Here is a 20,202-nt window from a genome sequence, read left to right as displayed (position 1 = left end):
TGTTGTGGTTAAAAGCACATCAAATATGACTTTCACAGGAAATATGGAGTCAATTCCCTGTTACACCGGAGTGTAGTAATAGGAGAACATAAAGCTTTTGCTCTCTCAAATAACAACTCTGCCTCTCCCAATAAAATTTTCCTTCAAACTACAACTTCCTAGCATTATAGTAACTTTAAAAACAGTTGAGCATTTAGTAATCCAATTCAGAAATCTAAAGAAAAAGGAGAAACAAAGATAAGACATATGGGACTGAGAACGCAACAAAAATAAGAATTAATTTTCAGTGTTTCTGCAAGGATAGCAGGCATGTAGCCGGGGGGGGGGGGGGGGGGCTCGGGGGGCTTCAGCCCCCCCCCCCCGAAATTCTCATGGTGGTTCGCGAAAAGGCCTTACTGGTGCATTATTTAAACTGTTATGTTTATTAATATCATGATTTGATCACCATTCTCAATATATCCCATATGTATGGGGGTATTGGGGTAATGATACAAAAGGTTTGCTAAGCTAGACCCTCTTTCACTCAGACTCAGCCCCCCCCCCCGAAACTCAGCCCCCCCGAAACCCCCCCTGAAAATTTTTTAGCCCCCCCCCCCCCCCGAAACGAAATCCTGGCTACGGGCCTGAAGGATAGTAATTTATTTATTATTTATTTATTTACAGCATTTATATTCTGCCCTTCTCACCCCACAGGGGACTCAGGGCGGATTACAGTGTACACATATATGGCAAACATTCAATGCCAATTTTGACATACAACGTATACAGACATACACAGAGGCTATTTAACTTTTTCTGGCAGCCAGGGGAGCTGTCGCTTTCATCGTCCATCTGCAACACTGATGAAGTACTTCCGCATTCCCTGCATGCTTTTTTTGCTGGAGTGCTTTGCTGGAGTCTTTTTTATTGCCTCATAAATTAGTTAATTTAGCCTCCCCACACAAGGTGGTACCTAATTTTCCTACTTGACAGATGCAACTGTCTTTCGGGTTGCAAAGGTCGACAACAAGCTACACAATTGGTTGGAAACCCACTCCAACCCGGGCGGGCTTCAAACTCATGACCTTTTGGTCAGAATTTGAAGATTACAGGAAAAATTCTCTGAAGAATGATAATTCTTTTTTTGAGAGGACGGTGTAGCAATGGGGACAACATCCCACATACCTATCAATCTGTAACATGAAGCGCATTGGCCATCCTGATCCAGTTACTCTATCATAACCTGATTTGGGTTACAGGGTTGTCGTGAAAGTAAATTGGGGGTAAGGGCTGCCTTGAGTACATGGAACGAAAACTAGGAATTATTAAAGAATAATTCAAAATGTAAATAAATGAAGTAATTGATTATTTCCCCCTTGGTTTTAATTTCTCCTTTATTCTCACTCAAAAAGAAATGGACATGGCATTACTTTGTCCTCTGAACATGCATGTTGCTGTGCAAAATGCAGAAGGAGCAGAGGCGTCTACAAGTGTAACATTGGCTACAGATGGGAGCAATAACTATTTAATTGTTTTGTGTTTTATATCTATAGGATGTGTTATTAATTGTTATTCCATTTTATGTATTTTATTGTATTGCACGTATTGTATTATTTATGTTGTTAGTTGCTCCGAGTCCCCTGGGAGATTATTATTATTATTCCTTCTTCCTTTTCACCTGGAACCAAAGGCAACCTACAGCAGAGAAAAGAAACAAACAGCTAGAAACTAATGGTTATGATTGTAAAGAAGTTTTAAACACAAATAAACTACCCTATATAAAAAAATACCAATGAAAAACAATATAAATGCAAATGAGTAAGTAGATGGTTGCCAGAGGAAATGGGAATTTTCTGAGTATAATTTTGATCTAGCGCACAACACAATCTTGTCCATTTCTACTCAGAAAAAAATGCAAGTACAGTACTGCAGACTGAAAATATAATTTTTGAATGGTTATATATATATATATATACCCCTTGACTTTTATATGACAAGATGCAGTACTATAGAGGGCACCTTTGCTCCTATAAGGTGGCAATACATGCAGCGAAGAAATCTTTCTCCTCTGCACACGCTGTAAATAGCTCAAGATAAGTTTTATTTATCACAAAGTCATTTCTTTAAAGCAATGAGCTGGAAAACTTCTGGGGGTGAAGGAAAGTATACATTACAGTCTCAATTAGTCCTGGGTCCAATGGGTTTGAAGCTGAGAAGCCTCACCAAATTTCCTCTTTCCTCAATGGCCTCAATGGCCAGTTCAGATGGCCTATGTTTTGAAGACTCAGGATCTTCTTCTGGTGCCAAAAGAACCAGCTTGAAGGCGCTTGGGATCTCCTCAATGTTATCAAGGATGATCTGGACATAAAGCATGAGTCCCTAGGGTAAAAAACCTCAGAACTGGTGCTAAGAGGTAACTTAAATCAGGGACCTTTAGAATCAAGTCTTTTACTCACGTCCATGTGGTATGAACTCTGATGGCAGAATGAGAAGAAAAAAGGAAGCTCTCCCCTCCTGCAGGAAGAGGTGGAGCCAAACAGTACTGATTGACAGCTACAAGCAACCAATCCATACAACTATACATAAGCAGGGTAAAAAGGGGCAGGATTAAGCATGATACAACAGTTTAAATCTTACAACTTACAGTTCTATACATACGTGGCGCCACTCGCCCCGTCACAGTGATTGAGAAGGCAGTTGCCTTTCAACTCCAGGCAGTCTTGCATGGCACACATTTCCTTGACCTATTTCAAACCAGCTTCAGAGCAGGACACAGAGTTGAGACTGCCATGGTCACCTTAGTGGATGATCTCCGCCTCAACACTGACAAAGGGTGTTTGTCCCTGTTGATCCTTCCAGACCTCTCAGCAGCTTTTGATACCTTCAGCCATGGTATCCTTCTGGAATGCCTGGGATGGGGTGGGGTGTTATATGGCATCCCACAGTGTGCTATTCTATCCCCAATGTTTTTAAACATTTATGGTGTCATTTGACTAAGGATGTATCAACACAAAAGAATGACTACAATTTGACACCACTTTAATTGCCATGGCACAATGCTATCAAATCCTGAGACTTGTAGTTTGGTATTTATTTGTTTGTTTATCATGTCAAAAATGAATTGAGGGTATCACCATTAATCTTTGGCAAAAAAAAGACTAAAGAATTTGTAAAACTACAACTTGTACACATGCAGCAAATCACACAAAGCAAACTATTTTAAGCTGGGTGTCATAAGGAAAAGGAAGCAGACTTGGTTTCTGCTGCCCTTTAAACTTGGACTAGGAGTAATGGGCTCAAATTACAGGAAAGGAGATTTCACTTGAACATTAGGAAGAATTTCCTGACCATACAACCTGTTCAGCAGTGGAACTCTCTGCCTCGGAGTGTGGTGGAAGCTCCTTCCTTGGAAACTTTAAACAGAGCCTGGATGGATATCTGTTGTGCTTCTTTTGTATGGCTGGAAGTTGGACTAAATGCCTTGTGTGGTCTCTCTCAACATTAATATTTTAAGATTCTAATAACAAATTCCACTAAAAACTGGTGTTACAATCTTCTTGCTTCCTGAAAGGAGCATAATGGGATTGACATAGTTCAGCATGACCTTGTTCTTAGTAGGCTTCTGCATAGATTTCACACACTTCTTTCACACAACTATGCACAATGGAACCATAATTTATAAAGTACCATTTTTTTCACTAAACATGTTTAAAATTAACCACGGGTTAAACTTTAACTAATACACTAAATGTTGGTTGATATAACATAGGAGCAAAAGCTATCAAAAGTACAGTTGCAATCACTGAGGGAGGAATATGGGGAGACAGTGTATTCAAACAAATAACGTAGTAATTCTTTAACTACTAGCCTATGGTTTGATGCGACTTCCAAGTTCATCCATTTCGTCCACTATTTCAAATGAAGCATCCAGAAAGATCGAGGCAACCAAGACACTGTGGATGACCCAATTTCATTAACTTCTTTAAGTATTATTTATTACTTGGAGTTAAAAAAAGTTTTTTAGAAATAAGTCACTAATTATATTAAACTGGATTTAGTAGCCATTAATGTGTTCCCTTGATATAATTTTGTAGTCATTTTCATCCAGTTTTCTAATATTATTTCTCCCAGCCTATTTTGTATTCAGATTCCAATATTGTTAGATTTAATGCATTAGGTAGATTTCTGCTTGAGACCCTGCAGAATGCCTTGTAAGCCAGACAGAGCCATATTAGTATTCAGCATCAATAGTAAAGCAATATCAAAGCACCCTTTTTGCTTTAAGTCATTGCCACTTTCCCTCCAAGTTAAAATGCAGAGTAGTTACCGAAGAAGACAACTCACCATAATTGGAGGGCATATCTGTATCAGTATGTGCCGCTTGGTCATTTTATTTCTACCCCATTGTACTTTTGAGGAATGAATGTCACTCTTGTTTGCATGCAAATAAAGACATTGGGCCAAGCAATTTCCAGAAGGTTTCAAGTCCATATTTTGTTGCAAACTTCCCAAGATTTGTGCAGTTTCAGTGGAGGTATCAAGTCCATATTTTGTTGCAAACTTCCCAAGATTTGTGCAGTTTCAGTGGAGGTATCAAGTCCATATTTTGTTGCAAACTTCCCAAGATTTTTGCAGTTTCAGTGGAGGTATCAAGTCCATATTTTGTTGCAAACTTCCCAAGATTTGTGCAGTTTCAGTGGAGGTATCAAGTCCATATTTTGTTGCAAACTTCCCAAGATTTTTGCAGGTTGAGTGGAGGCCAGATGGCAAAAACCAGAATCCTATGCTCTAACATGGTTACAATACATTGGGTCTATTCTAGGCTTCAGTTCCAATGGTTGCAGCTGTGGAAGGCACCAAGACAATTGTGATGTTGTCTTGGCACCATCATTTTCAGAGCAAAACAAGATGAAAACAATGAGTCCTAGATCTGCTGCAATATAAATATAGCTATCTACCCCTGATCAGGCTATTTTATATTTCTTATGCACAAACATACATAAACATTAGGCCTGGGTAACAACGCAAAAATTTGTTTCTAAAATCGATTTGTAATTGGGGTTTTTTTTTGTTTCGATATTTAAAATAATTACAAAATTTTCCAAAAAAAAAGTTCGGTATTTACGAAATTTCGTAAATATTTACAAAACATTTTGTAAAGATGGCGCCCTTTTTTTTTTCAATATTTTTTTTAAATATTTTTTAAATTTAATTATTAATTTAGTAGAATAGGGAGGAGAAATTAAAATTATTATTAAGGAGGGAAGGCAGGCACTCACTCTGGCGGGCCCTCTCGCTCGCCGCTCGCTCGCCCCTCTCGCTCGCCGTTCGCTTTCCCCTCTCGCTCGCCGCTCGCTCGCCCCTCTCGCTCGCCCCTCTCGCTCGCCGTTCGCTCGCCCCTCTCGCTCGCCGCTCGCTCGCCCCTCTCACTCGCCGTTCGCTCGCCCCTCTCGCTCGCCGCTCGCTCGCCCCTCTCGCTCGCCCCTCTCGCTCGCCGTTCGCTCGCCCCTCTCGCTCGCCGTTCGCTCGCCCCTCTCGCTCGCCGCTCGCTCGCCCCTCTCGCTCGCCCTCTCACTCGCTTGCTCAGCCGGCGCCGAGAGAGGAGAGCTCCCAGCAAGCATCGGCAGGCGGCCATCTTACGTATTTCCGAAATGGACGGAAATACAAAATTTTTTGGCGCCTGCCGTTTCGATATTTAAAAACATTTCCAGGTTAAAAAAAAGTTTTGTAATCGTTTCGTAATTCAAAAATTAACGAATTTTTTAACGAATTACAAATTAACGAAACGAATTGACCAGCCCTAATAAACATGTGTCAATTGATGCAGCTATTGTTGTTTGAAACACAACAAGATGAGTCCACAGCAGACAAGATCACTTTGCTGGCTGTTATATTGGATCACATGTCAGACACTTCCCAAGTGTCTAAGACTGTGTGATTTATTGGCAAATAATACATGCAGATCCCAATAAGGTGGCCTTTTGCAGCTGGCAGATGGCAATTTTGCCAGCACCGATTGTGTTTAAGTGCAGGCCAAGGTCTTTAGGCACTACACCCAGTGTGCCGATCACCACTGGGACCACCTTTACTGGCTTGTGCCAGAGTCTTTGCAGTTCAATCTTTAAATCCTCTTATTGTGTCAGCTTTTCCAGTTGTTTCTCTTCTGCTGTCACCTCGGATTGCAACATCAACAATCCATTCTTTGTTTTTTAACATTATCGTGAGGTCGGGAATATTGTGCTCCAAAATTCTGTCTGTCTGAATTCGGAAGTCCCAGAGTAGCTTGACGTGATCATTTTCTGTAACTTTTTCAGGCTTGTGATCCCACCACTTCTTTGTCACAGGCAGGTGGTATTTGTGGCACAAGTTCCAATGAATCATCTGAGCAATGGTGTTATGCCTCTGCTTGTAGTCTGTCTACACAATCTTCTTGCAGCAGCTGAGGATGTGATCTATTGTTTCATCTGCTTCCTTGCAGAGTCTACATTTGGGATCTGTCATCGACTTTTCAATTCTGGCTTTGTTGGCCTTTGTTCTAATGGCTTGTTCTTGGGCTGCCAGAATCAGGCACTCTGTCTCCTTTTCAAAGTTCCATTTGTGAGCCACAGCCATGTTTTCTTCTTCTTCTTCTTCTTCTTCTTCTTCTTCTTATTATTATTATTATTATCAATTGTGGAAAAGAAAAAAGTTTGGATTATTATTATTGTTTTACTGAAACAAAAACACAGTATATCACAGCAAATGAGATCTCTATGCTGACTTTTGTATTAGATCACACACCAGACACTTCCCAAGTGTCTAGGAATATGCGATGTATTGGCGACTTATTATTATTCTTTGTTCTCTTAAAGACTATCATAATCTAGGCCTGCTTCCTACAGTTTAGTTGCCATCTCTGTTTTTCATTCAGGAAATATGAAACTTTTCAAAGATTTTAGCACTGATGTGCTGATTTGACTTTTGTGGAAAGTTCTGAGCCTCTGAAGTAAACAAACTATCAGCGTCACAACATACTAAGAAGAACATCTTCTCCCTCCTTGGTATAGTGGACAATCATAACAAGATCAGTTTCCTTTGATAGAGAGACTACCAAACCCTTCCAGGCTCTTTCAAGTGGGAACAAAACGTCTTTACTCTGTGACATAATGGCTTTTGAGGACAGCATGAGCTCAATATCATTTTGGCAAAAATTACTTTTGGAAAAGAAGGAGATGTGTCACATACCTGCCAACATTTCATGGATGAAAACTGCGAGATATGACCAAGCAACATGAGAGTATGATTAAGTTGTCCAAAATTACTGGGAAAGGACAACAAGCTACTCCTATCTGACACGAACCTATTGGGAAAAGCAAGATCCCATCCCACTTTTCCCTGTTAAGTGAGTTCAGTTTTGCAAAAACAGCAGGTTCAGAAGCCTGCGCGTCAAGCTCCCAAAAGACCGAATAAGACACAGATGAGAAGAAGAGAAAGAACAGAGGCTTTTCATCCTGGCCAAGTGTGGATGCCTCCAGAGTTTGTGCTCCAAAAACTGACATACTCGCAATTGTCAACAAGCAGATTTATCTATAGTACTTTGACAAAGAGACTTTGCCACATTGGTCATTAATTTGTCCAGGTTGGTGCTGGCTAGGATCCACTCTTTGATAGGTGGAGGAGTGTTGTCCATCACTGTTGCTTATTGGTTCTGGGTGTGGTGGGTAATGTAATTTCATGATGTGAAGTCTAATGGTTGTTCTTGAACTACCCAGGGAAGGGGTGTGGGAGGAAAGGAACGTGTTTTATGGGATTTAATGGCTCTTTTCCTGCCTGGCTGGAACAGGACAATGGGTTTCAGCTGGCCAAGAGCTGTTGGTATAGCCTCAACGGGGACCCCAGCAAGGGTCTGGCGATTGGGATGAGGAAATGTTCCCAGGAATAAAGTGAGATAAAATCTGGAAAATAACCCTGGCTCTTCCTGATACCATTATGAGTCTTCCAAGGTAATTGTGAGGGGATTAGAGCTTTTCCTTAAACTAAATGGTGAGAAATTCCCTGAGGTGTGGGGTGTGTATGTCATGGTTATGCAATTTTTGTGAGTTAATTCGGAAGTTACAGGAAATTTGGGAAAATGTAATTGTGGACTCCCTTGCAAAGCCCCTATGGAGCCGTAGGTTTAGGACTACATTTTGGGGGTCCTGATTTTCATCAACATCCATGCTGGGTGAATTCAATGAAAACTACCTCTGCATTTTGAATTTATTTTGAAGCAGCTGAAGGAACCCAAATACAAAGGAGGAAGCTCAGACTTCTGGATGTCCTGGACTATAGTGCCCAACATAAGTAGTTGTAGCCTTACACATTTGGAATCCAATGCTTTGGAAATTCATACACAAGTATTTTCACAACAACTCCACCAACGTGCTGTAACTATGTAGTGTGAACAGAGCCTCAGTTATGCATGGTAGTTGAAAACTGAAATGCCCCTTTTCTTTCATATGAGCTTGTGGGGGAAAGATGGACTAATTATGCTTTTTTTTTTCTTTGAAAGTTTCTCCCCAAACTAATTTGAATTTTTTAAAGAAGCCATGGATATCCACAAATTATATGCATTCAAATTATATACATTCACATCCACAAATTATATACATTAATATATATTCATATATACACTCAACTTGCTGACTGAAAGGTTGGCAGTTCGAATCCGGGGAGCGGGGTGAGCCTCCACTGTTAGGCACAGCTTCCGCCAAGCTAGCTGTTCTGGAACAGCTGTTCCAGGAGCTCCAGATTTATTTGCTGTGTTTAAATGTTTGTGTGCAATCCCATGCTTGGGATTTTGCAGCAGGGGGTTTCCTGTTATAATTTGCATTTATAGGGTAAGCCACCTGCCAGTTATAGTTAGGTTCCCTGGTCCCGCCCCTTTTTGAGTTTTGGAGGGAACAGGAGCCTTTTTGAGTTCAGTTCTCACAGAGAAGCCTTGCGCACAGGACATAGAACAAAGTGGCTCTTGTAGAAAAGCTTCGTCTTTTACAGCTTGGCCGGGGTTACACAGCTCTACAGCTTGGCTGGGGTTATACAGCCCTACGGCTTGGCCAGGAGACATACAGCCACAGCTTGGCTGAGGGACTCCAGCCGGTCATCACAGCAACCTGAACTCCTTCTTTTTCCCTGGAGGTCTACAAAGCTCTGTTGAGGCAAGGGTCACTCGCGGAAGCCAGACGCAGTTGGTACCGGGTGCAGGGGCTCAACGTCAACAGAGGCAAGTACAGACTGCCCGGATTAGAAGGTAGGATTTCCCCATCAGTTAGTTACAGTTAAGAAGACAGTGCCTGTTCCTAGTGGACAAGATTGAAAGAGCCTATAGACTGTAAAGAAAACCGTTAAAGTACCTGTTTGTTCCTTAATAAAAGAACTTTGTTGGACTTACTTTAAGCATTCTAAAGACTCTGTTTGGGGGAATCTAAGGGCCTTTATTCTGAGGCAGCCCCGGCGTCCCGTTGGGCACAGAGAATTTATGTCCTGTGTACAGTCTAATGCACAGGCCCAGCGTGCGACAGCACACTAACAGTTCAAAAACATGCAAATGTGAGCAGATCAATAGGTACCGCTTCTGTGGGAAGGTAACGGCACTCCATGCAGTCATTCTGGCCACATGACCTTGGAGGTCTCTACGGACAACGCCGGCTCTTCGTCTTAGAAATGGAGATGAGCACCACTCCCCAGAGTCCGACACGACTAGACTTAATATCAGAGGAAAACCTTAGCCTTTACTTATATGCTTGAAAGAGGTTGTTGGGTTATTGGAAGGTCTGAGGAAAACAATTGAGGAGGAAAGCTACCTGCTGGTTTTGTAGGTCACAGATAGTTTTATTTTGGACAGCTTGAATAGCTTCCATGGGTTAGACTGCACAGTTTAGCAGAGTTTTTATTAAGAATCCTTCTAATAGCAATCAGTAGGAAGTTTTTGCATTCTGGATTGTGATTTATGATTTTCTACAAACAGCTGGAAGGATGGGCGAAAAAAGAGTTTGCTCAGGATGTTCCTTCAGGAAAGCTTTTCAGGACAAGTATCAATCTTGTTTCTTCTTCTGCAGAGGTGCCAAAATGTAATAAACATTGTTTGTATAGCTCTGTCTGTTAACCAGCATTCTTCAGCTCTGACTGAAGCTCCGAGCTATTCCAAAGTGAATGGCTCTCAGGAAGGCAAACAGCCTTGAGACAAAACAGGGCTTGTTTCATTTGATATATGGGTAGCAATAACATCTAGAAGTCTACAAGGACTGGAGCGAAGCAAGACGGCTGCAGGCTCTATATCTGTATACGCATCTATTCCTCTGTTCTGGTTCGAGCCCCTGATGATGAATCTACAAATGGGGAAAACAACAACTAATTAAATTCAGAGCTAACAAAAGCTAAGAATGTTATTTACACAAAGGGGTTTCTCTAATACAGATATAGGCATCCAGGTACCCAGATGTTCAGCCTATCTTACTCATGTTTTTCTCTTTATATTTCATTTTTTCTGGTCTTATATTCAGTTCATCTGGTATGTTAAGATTTGTTTCCAGTTACACGAGTTAAACTTTTGACAAACTTTGAGAATGTTTTTAAAATCTTCCATTAACATTTTAAGGTGTGTTTCCCCCCATATTTTATTCATTTTTTGTTAAAACTATCAAGGACCTAGAATCGTTAGCCCATCCTATCAGCGAATTTACAAAACATTTTTCAGTATTGTCATAGTACACTATAGTACCTGCTGCTGCTCAAAATGTGGGCTAAAATGCATTTTAAAAGCTGGGAATGTCTAACATCATAGAAGAAAGCAAATGTGATGATAGAGAGTTAGAGTGCTAAACCTCTTTATTATATGCTCTCTTATTTAAATTTGTATAATTGCTGTTGTTGTGTGCCAACTAGTTGTTTCCAACGTATGGTGATTGTCATGACTCTGTAAAGACTCTCACTGTTTACCCCTATTTCAGCCCTTTTTAGTTTCATGTACAGTTTTGTGTGGGGTGGGGAGGGGGGTCAGTCTAGACCTGGGAAGAGAAAGGGGTTAAATTCTTGTTGACTGTTTGTCTAAGTGTTCTCCATTTGTTTCCTGCACAACTAGTTCACCTTCCAAGCAGTTAGATAGCATGGGGGCAGAACAGTGATTCTAAGGCGAATGTATCACAGGGATTTTTCTTGGCAAAATTTGTTCAGAGGGGTTTTTGCCTTCGCATTCCTCTGAGGCTGAGAAATCATAACTTGTTCGGGTTCACACAGAGGGTTTACATGGCTGATTCAAACCCTGCTTTCCATAGTCCTGATCAACACTCAAACCACTATACCGCGTTGACTCATTTGTATATTACCTCTCCCACATATGGCACTCAAGGCAGCTAACAGCAGTAACACAATACAACAACATGACATAAAAGAAAACAAAATAAATGCTACAAAAGCATCTGATTGAAACATATTTCCACATATTTACTGGTCCGTTTATGAGCCAAAAGCTTGTCTTTTCTTATTAGCAGGAAGTGACTAAAGAAAGGGCCAAGTAGGCCTTCTTTGGCAAGAAAAGAGTGTGGCAGAGTATGGAAATAGCCATTAGCGGAGAGATTGCAGTATTTTTATTTATTATTTATTTACAGTTCTTATATTCCGCCCTTCTCACCCCGCAGGGGACTCAGGGCGGATTACAGTCAACACATATATGGCAAACATTCAATGCCAGTTTGACAAACAACATTTAACACACAAATACACCAAGGCTATTTAACTTTTTTCTGGCCGCCAGGGGAGCTGCTGCTTTTCATCGTCCATCAACGACACCGATGAAGTTCTTCCGCATTCCACATTCCCCGGAGTCTTCTTTCTTTATGGCCTCATAAATTAGTTAAATTTAGCCTCCCACACAAGGTGGTCCCTTATTTTCCTACTTGACAGATGTATGACTAGTTCAACACTAGACCATAATGAGTGTGGTACTTGTAAAACTTCACCTCCTATGATTCCATACCATTGTGTCATTGCAATTAAAGTAGTATCAAACTGTATTAACTCTGCAGTGTAGATGCACTTCAAACAAGATTATTTTCTGACCCACCCTGGAGATGCCAGCTGCTAAACCTGGGAACTGCCCTGTGCTGATCAACTGATCTACAGCCATGGGATCCATCAGTCCTTCTGGGCCACCTTAGCCTAGTTTCACCTTTACAAGCAGCCTTCTGGGTGGACAGAATTAAGAGGAGACACCCTTATTAATCAAATGTGCCCTGGTTGCACTAACATCAGTTATGTGATGAACCCAGTCTTGGTTTTTGTCTGAAATTTAAAAGGGCTGTTCAGGGTGATAAACTGTTAACTGCCATCAAATTGATTTTGAGTTATGGCAGTTCTAGGAATGAGAGCCTTCTGAATCACTCTGATTTTGAAAGTCTTCTGAATCACTCTGATTTCAAGAGCCTTGCTCAGGTCTTGCCAACTCAGTGCCATGGCTTCTCATTTGAGACAGAATGTTCCTCTTTTCCTATTGCCTTCTACCTTCAGAGGAAGACCTACAAGCCACTTTAAACTCCTTTGCAGAAATATGCGAAAAGCTTGAACATCGGGAAAACCAAAGTGCTCTTTCAGTAGGCACCAACCTATCCCTCTGCAATGCCAGAAATACATCTTAATGGTGTAACGTTCAAAGATGTTGAGATAGGGCCTTCTCGGTGGTGGCGCCTCGGCTGTGGAACACCCTTCCTGTGGACATCAGGCTAGCTCCCTCCCTGTTGATATTCCGCAGGAAATTAAAGACCTGGCTGTTTAAGAAGGCATTTGAACAAGAAGTGCAATGATTGATAAATTGACCATAGGAATGGAACAACGGAAATGATATCGGATTGTGGGTTTGACGATGAGACGACACGGAATGGCTTTTGTAGTAATGTTGATGTTTTTGATTAGGATGTTTTTGATAATGATGAATTGTGGATTATTTTTACACTATGTCTTGTATTTTGCACTTGTTTTTCTATGTTGTACATCGCAATGAGTCGCCCCTGGGCTGAGAATTGCGGTATATAAGCGCAGTAAATAAATAAATAAATAAATTTCCACTATCTTGACAGCCACCTCTTCACAGAAGTCAACATTGACACTGAAATACAACACCGTCTCAACATTTCTGAATGAAGCAGAGAGTGTTTGAGAATCGGGGCATTTGTAGGGAAGCCAAGATGCTTGTTTATAAAGCTATTGTTCTCCAAACCCTGTTATATGCCTGCAAAACGTGGACCATCTACTAACGTCACTCTCAACTTCTGGAAGAATTCCATCAGTATTTCCTCCAAAGAATCCTGCAGATCTCTTGGAAAGACAGGTAGACAATAGGCCTGGGTAACAACGGAAAAATTTGTTTCTAAAATCGATTTGTATTTGGGGTTTTTTTGTTTTTGTTTCGATATTTAAAATAATTACAAAATTTTCCCTTAAAAAAGTTCGGTATTTACGAAATTTCGTTAATATTTACAAAACATTTTGTAAAGATGGCGCCCTTTTTTTCAATATTTTTTCAATATTTTTTTAATTTAATTATTAATTTTTAATCTGGGATAAACTGAACACCTGGGATCAGATCCTGGGATATAAGTTCTGCCTGGAAGGGCCCTGTGATAATCCAATCAACTCTGGGGGTTTTTTTTGTTTTTGTACATCCCCCTGCCATTGGTATTCTGGATCATGTAGTTGTGCAGTGCAGATTGCCCTAAACCTCCCTCTGCACTGCCATATACTCACGGCGAGTGGGTGGCTGGGAGTGGAGTGAGGAGGAGGTCGGCGGGAGAGGTCGCCCCGGCTGCTCTTGCCCCGCCCCCATGGATGCCCCTTCCTGCTGCCGCTGCCCAGTCACTCCAAGCTTGAGATGGAGCCGGGGGCAGGGACAGCTCAGCTGGCCACCACCCCACCAGTCTCCCTGATAACCGGGCCTGCCGCTCCTCCTCCTCTTCCTCCCCCCTCGCCCTCGGCATCTCCGAGCGGCGCGGCCTGAGGAGGAGGAGGAGGAATAGAAAGAGTCGGAGGATTGGGGGGGGGGGAGGAACGGAAGGCCCCATGACCAGGGAGACTGGCGGGGTGGTGGCCAGCTGAGCTGTCCCCGCCCCTGGCTCCCTGTCAAGCCTGGAGTGACAGGGCGTGCCGGCAGTGGAAGGGCCATCCACAGGGGCGGGGTAAGAGCAGCCAGGGCAAGAGAAGCAGGCTGCGCCGCTCGGTGGGGGCGGGGAGGAAGAGGGACCCTGCTGCTGCTGCTGCTGGAGGCGGAGAAGGAGGAGGATGGGAGGAGGAGGAGCAGCAGGCTTCGACGATACCACCAGCAGCAGGGTCCCTCTGGCCTCTGATAGCTTCCCGCGTCCCTCGCTCTCGGCGCCCCTGGCAAAATAAAGTGTTCTGCAACGGCTTACTTGATTGGCTCCCGGAGCTCCCAGCAAGCATCTAGCCAGTAGCCATCTTACGTATTTCCGAAATGGACGGAAATACAAAAATATTTGGCGCATGCTGTTTCGATATTTAAAAACACTTCCGGGTTTAAAAATAAGTTTTGTAATCGTTTTGTAATTGCTAAAATTAACGAATATTTAACGAATTACAAAATTAACGAACGAAACCGCCCAGGCCTAGTAGACAAATGTCAGAATGCTGGAAGAAGCAAAGAGGATCATCACTGAAGTGATGATCCTACACCTTCAACTCTGCTCGACTGGCCGTGTTGTCCGAATGCCTGATCACTGTCTCCCAAAGCAGTTACTCTACTCTCAACTCAAGAACAGAAAATGGAATGTTGGAGGACAGGAAAAGAGATTGAAAGATGGGCTTAAAGCTAACCTTAAAAACTGTGGCATAGACACTGAGAACTGGGAAGCCCTGGCTCTTGAGCACTCTAACTAGAGGTCGGCTGTGACCAGTAGTGCTCTGGAATTCAAACAGGCACAAATGAAGGGCGAAAGGGAGAAACATGTCCAAAGGAATAAGGAGCATCAAGCCAACTCTTGTTGGGACCATCTTCCATCTGGAAATGTGTCCTCACTGATAGCCTATGACAGTGGTTCTCAACCTTTCTAACACCGTGACCCCTAAATATGGTTCCTCATGTTGTGGTGACCCCCAACCATAAAATTATTTTCGTTGCTCCTTTATAACTGTAATTTTGCTACTGTTGTGAATTGTAATGTAAATATCTGATGTGCAGGATGTGTTTTCATTGTTACAAATTCAGCATAATTAAAGCATCATGATTAATAAGAAAAAATAAGTTTGGGGAAGTATGGAAAACAAATGATGGGATTTGCAGTACATTCAACCAATTCAGCTCCGACTTCCATAGACCACTGAGATCTCCACACAGAATTCCCATGTCAAATAAAAAATACTGGAGGGGTTTGGAAGCAATTGGCAGTGATTTAAGGGATATGTAGTTTAACTACATCTGGAGAGCATTGTGAACCCAAACAACTATGTATCTGGACCAAACGTGGTTCTGTGTGGAAAGTTTGGCCCATTTCTTTCATTGGTGGGGTTCAGAATGCTCTTTGCTGGTAGTCAAACTCTAAATCACTGCAACTACAACTCCCAAATGTCGTCTTTTCTCCCCATACTCCACTAGTGTTAACATTTGGGCATACTGAGTATTCATGCCAAGTTTAATCCAGATTCATCATTGTTTGAGTCCACAGTGCTCTCTGGATGTTGGTGAACTACAACTCCAAAACTCAAGGTTTATACCCAGAATTTTCTGTTGGTCATGGGAGTTCTGTGTGCCAAGTCTGGTTCAATTCCATTGCTGGTGGAGTTCAGAATGCCCTTTGAACCACCTAAACTGGGCCCTACAGGCCACCTCAGACATCAGAAGAGCTGCAAGACCAAGAACAAGTCATGAGAGTCAAGACAAAGATCCACCCAGAGGAAAAGTGTTCCTGCCATACATCAAGGGAACCACTGACTGCATAGGGAAGCTGATGAGGAAACACAACATGCAAACTATCTACAGACCCACCAAGAAAATCCAACAAATGCTACGTTCAGCAAAGGACAAGAGGGATCCTCTCACCTCTGCAGGAGTCTACCGTATACCATGCAGCTGTGGACAAGTCTACATAGGGACCACCAAACGCAGCATTGCACAGACACGAATCAAGGAACATGAAAGGCACTGCAGACTACTAACCAGAGAAGTCAGCCATAGCAGAGCACCTCATGAACCAACTTGGACACAGCATATTATTTGAGAACACAGAAATGCTGGACCACTCTCACAACCACAATGTCAGACTACACAGAGAAGCCATTGAAATACACAAACATGTGGACAATTTCAACAGAAAGGAGGAAGCCATGAAAATGAACAAAATCTGGCTACCAGTATTAAAAAAAACTCTAAAATTACAACAGCAAAACAACAGAGGGAAAACAATCAGGCACATCTAATCACCTCTCAACAAAAGACTGCCCCAGGCACCAGGGCCGTAGCCAGAAAAAAAATTCGGGAGGGGTTGAAATTTTCAAGGGGGGGGGTGTTGAAAATTTCGCGGGGGTGTGTGTGTTGAAACCTGCCTCCTAGCTCACGCTGAAGCAAAGAGCATAGCAGGGGGCAGAGCATCCTTCAATAGCCTGCAGCTCCGCCCTTGTCAACCACCTCCACCAAGCCTGGCCTCCTTAATGAGAGCATTCAACACACACACCCTCAACTTGGTTGCTTCACTACATCAGCTATTGCTGCAAGTAATGACAGTGTGAATAAATTGTCAATATTTGCTTGAGATAGTGCTTGCAGTTCTGGAAGGACTCTTAATTTTTTGCATCTCATAGACTTTGCATGGGGATTTGGTTAACCAGTTAAAATTCATGAATAAACCTTTCGGGGGGGGAGGGTTGAACCCCTAACCCCCCCCCCTCGCTACAGGCCTGCCAGGCACTAACAAGCCACACCAAACAACTGCCAGGCCATCAAATGCTAATCAAGGTGGTCAGTTGAAGCATTCACGCCTAGCTCCAACAGACAAGAGTCCTTTGCCCACTCTGGTCATTCCACAGATATATAAACCCTTTTTCCTAGTTCCAACAGACCTCACTACCTCTGAGGATGCTTGCCATGGATGCAGGCGAAACATCAGGAGAAAATGCCTCTAGAACATGGCCATATAGCCTGAAAAAACCTACAACAACCTGCTCTTTGATTGTAGGTGAACTACAATTCCCAGCAAGTACAACTCCCAAATTACCTGCAACCCCACCAATATTCAAATTTGGGCCTATTTGTGCCAAATTTGGTGAAGTGAATGAAAATGCATTCTGCATATCAGATATTTACATGACAATTCATAACAGGAGCAAGATTAGAGTTATGAAGTAGCAACAAAAATAATGTAATGGTTGGGGGTCACCACAACATGAGGAACTGTATTAAGGTGATGCAGAACCACTGCATTAGGAAGGTTGAGAAGCATTGCCATAAAGGGACAGGCTAGAATAGAACACACAGCACAATCCCGCCAAATCCCAATTCCTTCTGCTCTGGCCCCGCCCCCTTGTTTGGCCCCGCCCCCTTCGAGTCTCCTTGCCACGCCCCCTCGCCGCCGTGCCAATCTCGACTAAGCCCCGCCCCTTCTCACCGCATCGCCAATGAAGAAGGTACACGGCTTGGCTGAGCCACTCAAACCTTTAGCTGCCCCGCGCAATGCCAGGCTCACGTCTGTGAATGTATTTCCCATGAACCCATATATACCTTTTTGTCCTAGTTCTGTCATAATTCTTTTTATTTTTAAAAGCCGCGCCTCTCTCCCTTATCGGTATCGATTTCCTTCATTGAGAAAGAGAAATGCTTCAGGCAGTGCGTAGCCACCCAAGCGCAAAACGGCAATGGGCCAACGGTTCTGCGAAAGGCATTGTGGGTAATGTAGTTTCCTGCGACTTGAGCGCAATGCTTGGCTTATTACGCGAGGGGAGTATCAGGACTACATTTCCCAGAGGCCTAGGTTAAGATGCGTGTCTTTCTCTGTCCCACCTGGGCAGGCAGCCCTGGGGAGTGTGGATGGTGTTTGGGAGCAGGAAGGGAGGCACTGCGGTGGAGGCCAGAGGCTTTTAGTAGCCCACTGGCTAGTGGGCTGGCGACTGGGGGAGGCCTGAAGCCATAAATGCCCCTCATCCTTGATTGCTGGTAGAAAGAAAGGTATCAATGCTTTAATTGTGGTGGATAATGGGTGCTGCAGTTGCTCAGTTTCACTGGTTTAGGCTTAGGATGGGATTTGCAGGGTTTTCAATAATTCAGTATTTAATTATGTTGTATTAAGACAGAAATCATGGTATAATGATGATAATACTACTAATAATAAATATGTGTATTAATTGCTCTCTTTCCTATCCTAGATATTTTAATCCTGGAACTCCTTACTACTCTATGTACTACTGTTTAATTATTTATTTATGTATTTATTTACAACATTTATATCCTGCCCTTCTCACCCTGATGGGGACTCAGCAGCTTACAAGCAATATATTATATTATTAACATAGCACAATATTAATATTATATATTAGTGTATTATACTATACCAGTGTACTGCAATATGATTAGTAATAGTATATGCAATATATTATTTATTTATGCATTTATTTACAACATTTATATCCTGCTCTTCTCACCCGGAAGGGGACTCAGCGGCTTATAAGTTATATGTACATATAATATATTATTCGCATAGCACAATATCAGTATTATATATTAGTATATTGTACTATACCTGTACTCCAATATGATTAGTAATGGTACATGTAATATATTATATATGTATTTACAACATTTATATGCCCTTCTCACCCCGAAGGGGACTCAGAGCGGCTTACAAGTAATATGTAAATACAATATATTATATTATTCCCATAGCACAATATTAGTATTATATATTACTATATTGTACTATATCATTATACTGTAATATTCTTAGTAATATTAAATGTAATATAAAATAGATAATTATAATATTGTACTATTACTATATTTTGGTGTCTCGTTCCTCTCGCAGAGGAACAAGAGACCAGATTGCCAATATCCGCTGGATAATGGAGAAAGGCAGGGAGTTTCAGAAAAACATCTATTTCTGCTTCACTGACTATTCTAAAGCCTTTAACTGTGTGGATCATAATAAATTGTGGCAAGTTCTTGGTGGGATGGTCATACCAAGCCACCTTGTCTCTCTATATAAGGAACTATTTTTAAATAAGCAATGCATGGAAGAGGAAGAAGACAACAGAATAGGCAGGACAAGAGACCTCTTCCAGAAAATTAGAAACATTGGAGGTAAATTTCAGGCAAACATTGGTATGATAAGAAACAAAGATGGCAGGGACCTAACAAAAGCTGAAGAGATCAAGAGAAGGTGGCGAGACTATACAGAAGATCTGTATAGGAATGATAATAATACCCAGGATAGTTTTGACGGCGTGGTGAATGAATTAGAACCAGACATCCTGAGGAGTGAGGTTGAATGGGCCTTAAGAAGCATTGCTAACAACAAGGCAGCAGGAGATGACGGGATCCCAGTTGAACTGTTTAAAATCTTAAAAGATGATGCTGTCAAGGTGATACATGCCATATGCCAGCAAATATGGAAAACACAAGAATGGCCATCAGACTGGAAAAAATCAACTTATATCCCCATACCAAAAAAGGGAAATGCGAAAGACTGCTTCAACTTCCGTACAGTGACCCTTATTTCTCATGCCAGTAAGGTAATGCTCAAGATCCTGCAAGGAAGACTCCAACAATACATGGAGCGAGAGTTGCCAGATGTTCAAGCTGGGTTTAGAAAAGGCAGAGGAACGAGATACCAGATTGCCAATATCCGCTGGATAATGGAGAAAGGCAGGGAGTTTCAGAAAAACATCTACTTCTGCTTCATTGACTATTCTAAAGCCTTTGACTGTGTGGATCATAATAAATTGTGGCAAGTTCTTGGTGGGATGGGCATCCCAAGCCACCTTGTCTCTCTCCTGAGGAATCTGTACAAGGACCAAGTAGCAACAGTCAGAACTGACCACGGAACAACAGACTGGTTCAAGATTGGGAAAGGCGTCCGGCAAGGCTGCATACTCTCACCCAACCTTTTTAACTTGTATGCAGAACACATCATGCGATGTGCGGGGCTTGAGGAATGCAAAGCTGGGGTGAAAATTGGTGGAAGAAACATTAACCTCAGATATGCAGATGACATCACTCTG

General features: G+C 42.2%; 1 protein-coding gene across 1 annotated transcript in view; it reads left to right on the top strand.

Moving 5' to 3' along the window:
• Positions 1-17,946: 17,946 nt before the first annotated feature.
• The window catches only part of SEC11C (SEC11 homolog C, signal peptidase complex subunit), a 32,260-nt gene continuing 30,004 nt past the window's right edge, over positions 17,947-20,202 (top strand). The window contains exon 1 of the mRNA XM_060761344.2: positions 17,947-18,154. The gene's annotated coding sequence lies outside the window, so the exon portion shown is untranslated. The remainder of the gene's footprint in view (positions 18,155-20,202) is intronic.

Source organism: Anolis sagrei, chromosome 2 (genome assembly GCF_037176765.1).
Source record: "Anolis sagrei isolate rAnoSag1 chromosome 2, rAnoSag1.mat, whole genome shotgun sequence".
NCBI classification, from domain to species: Eukaryota; Metazoa; Chordata; class Lepidosauria; order Squamata; family Dactyloidae; genus Anolis; species Anolis sagrei.
Note: the sequence above shows the minus strand (reverse complement) of the source record. Positions and strands in the feature narration are given on the sequence as shown.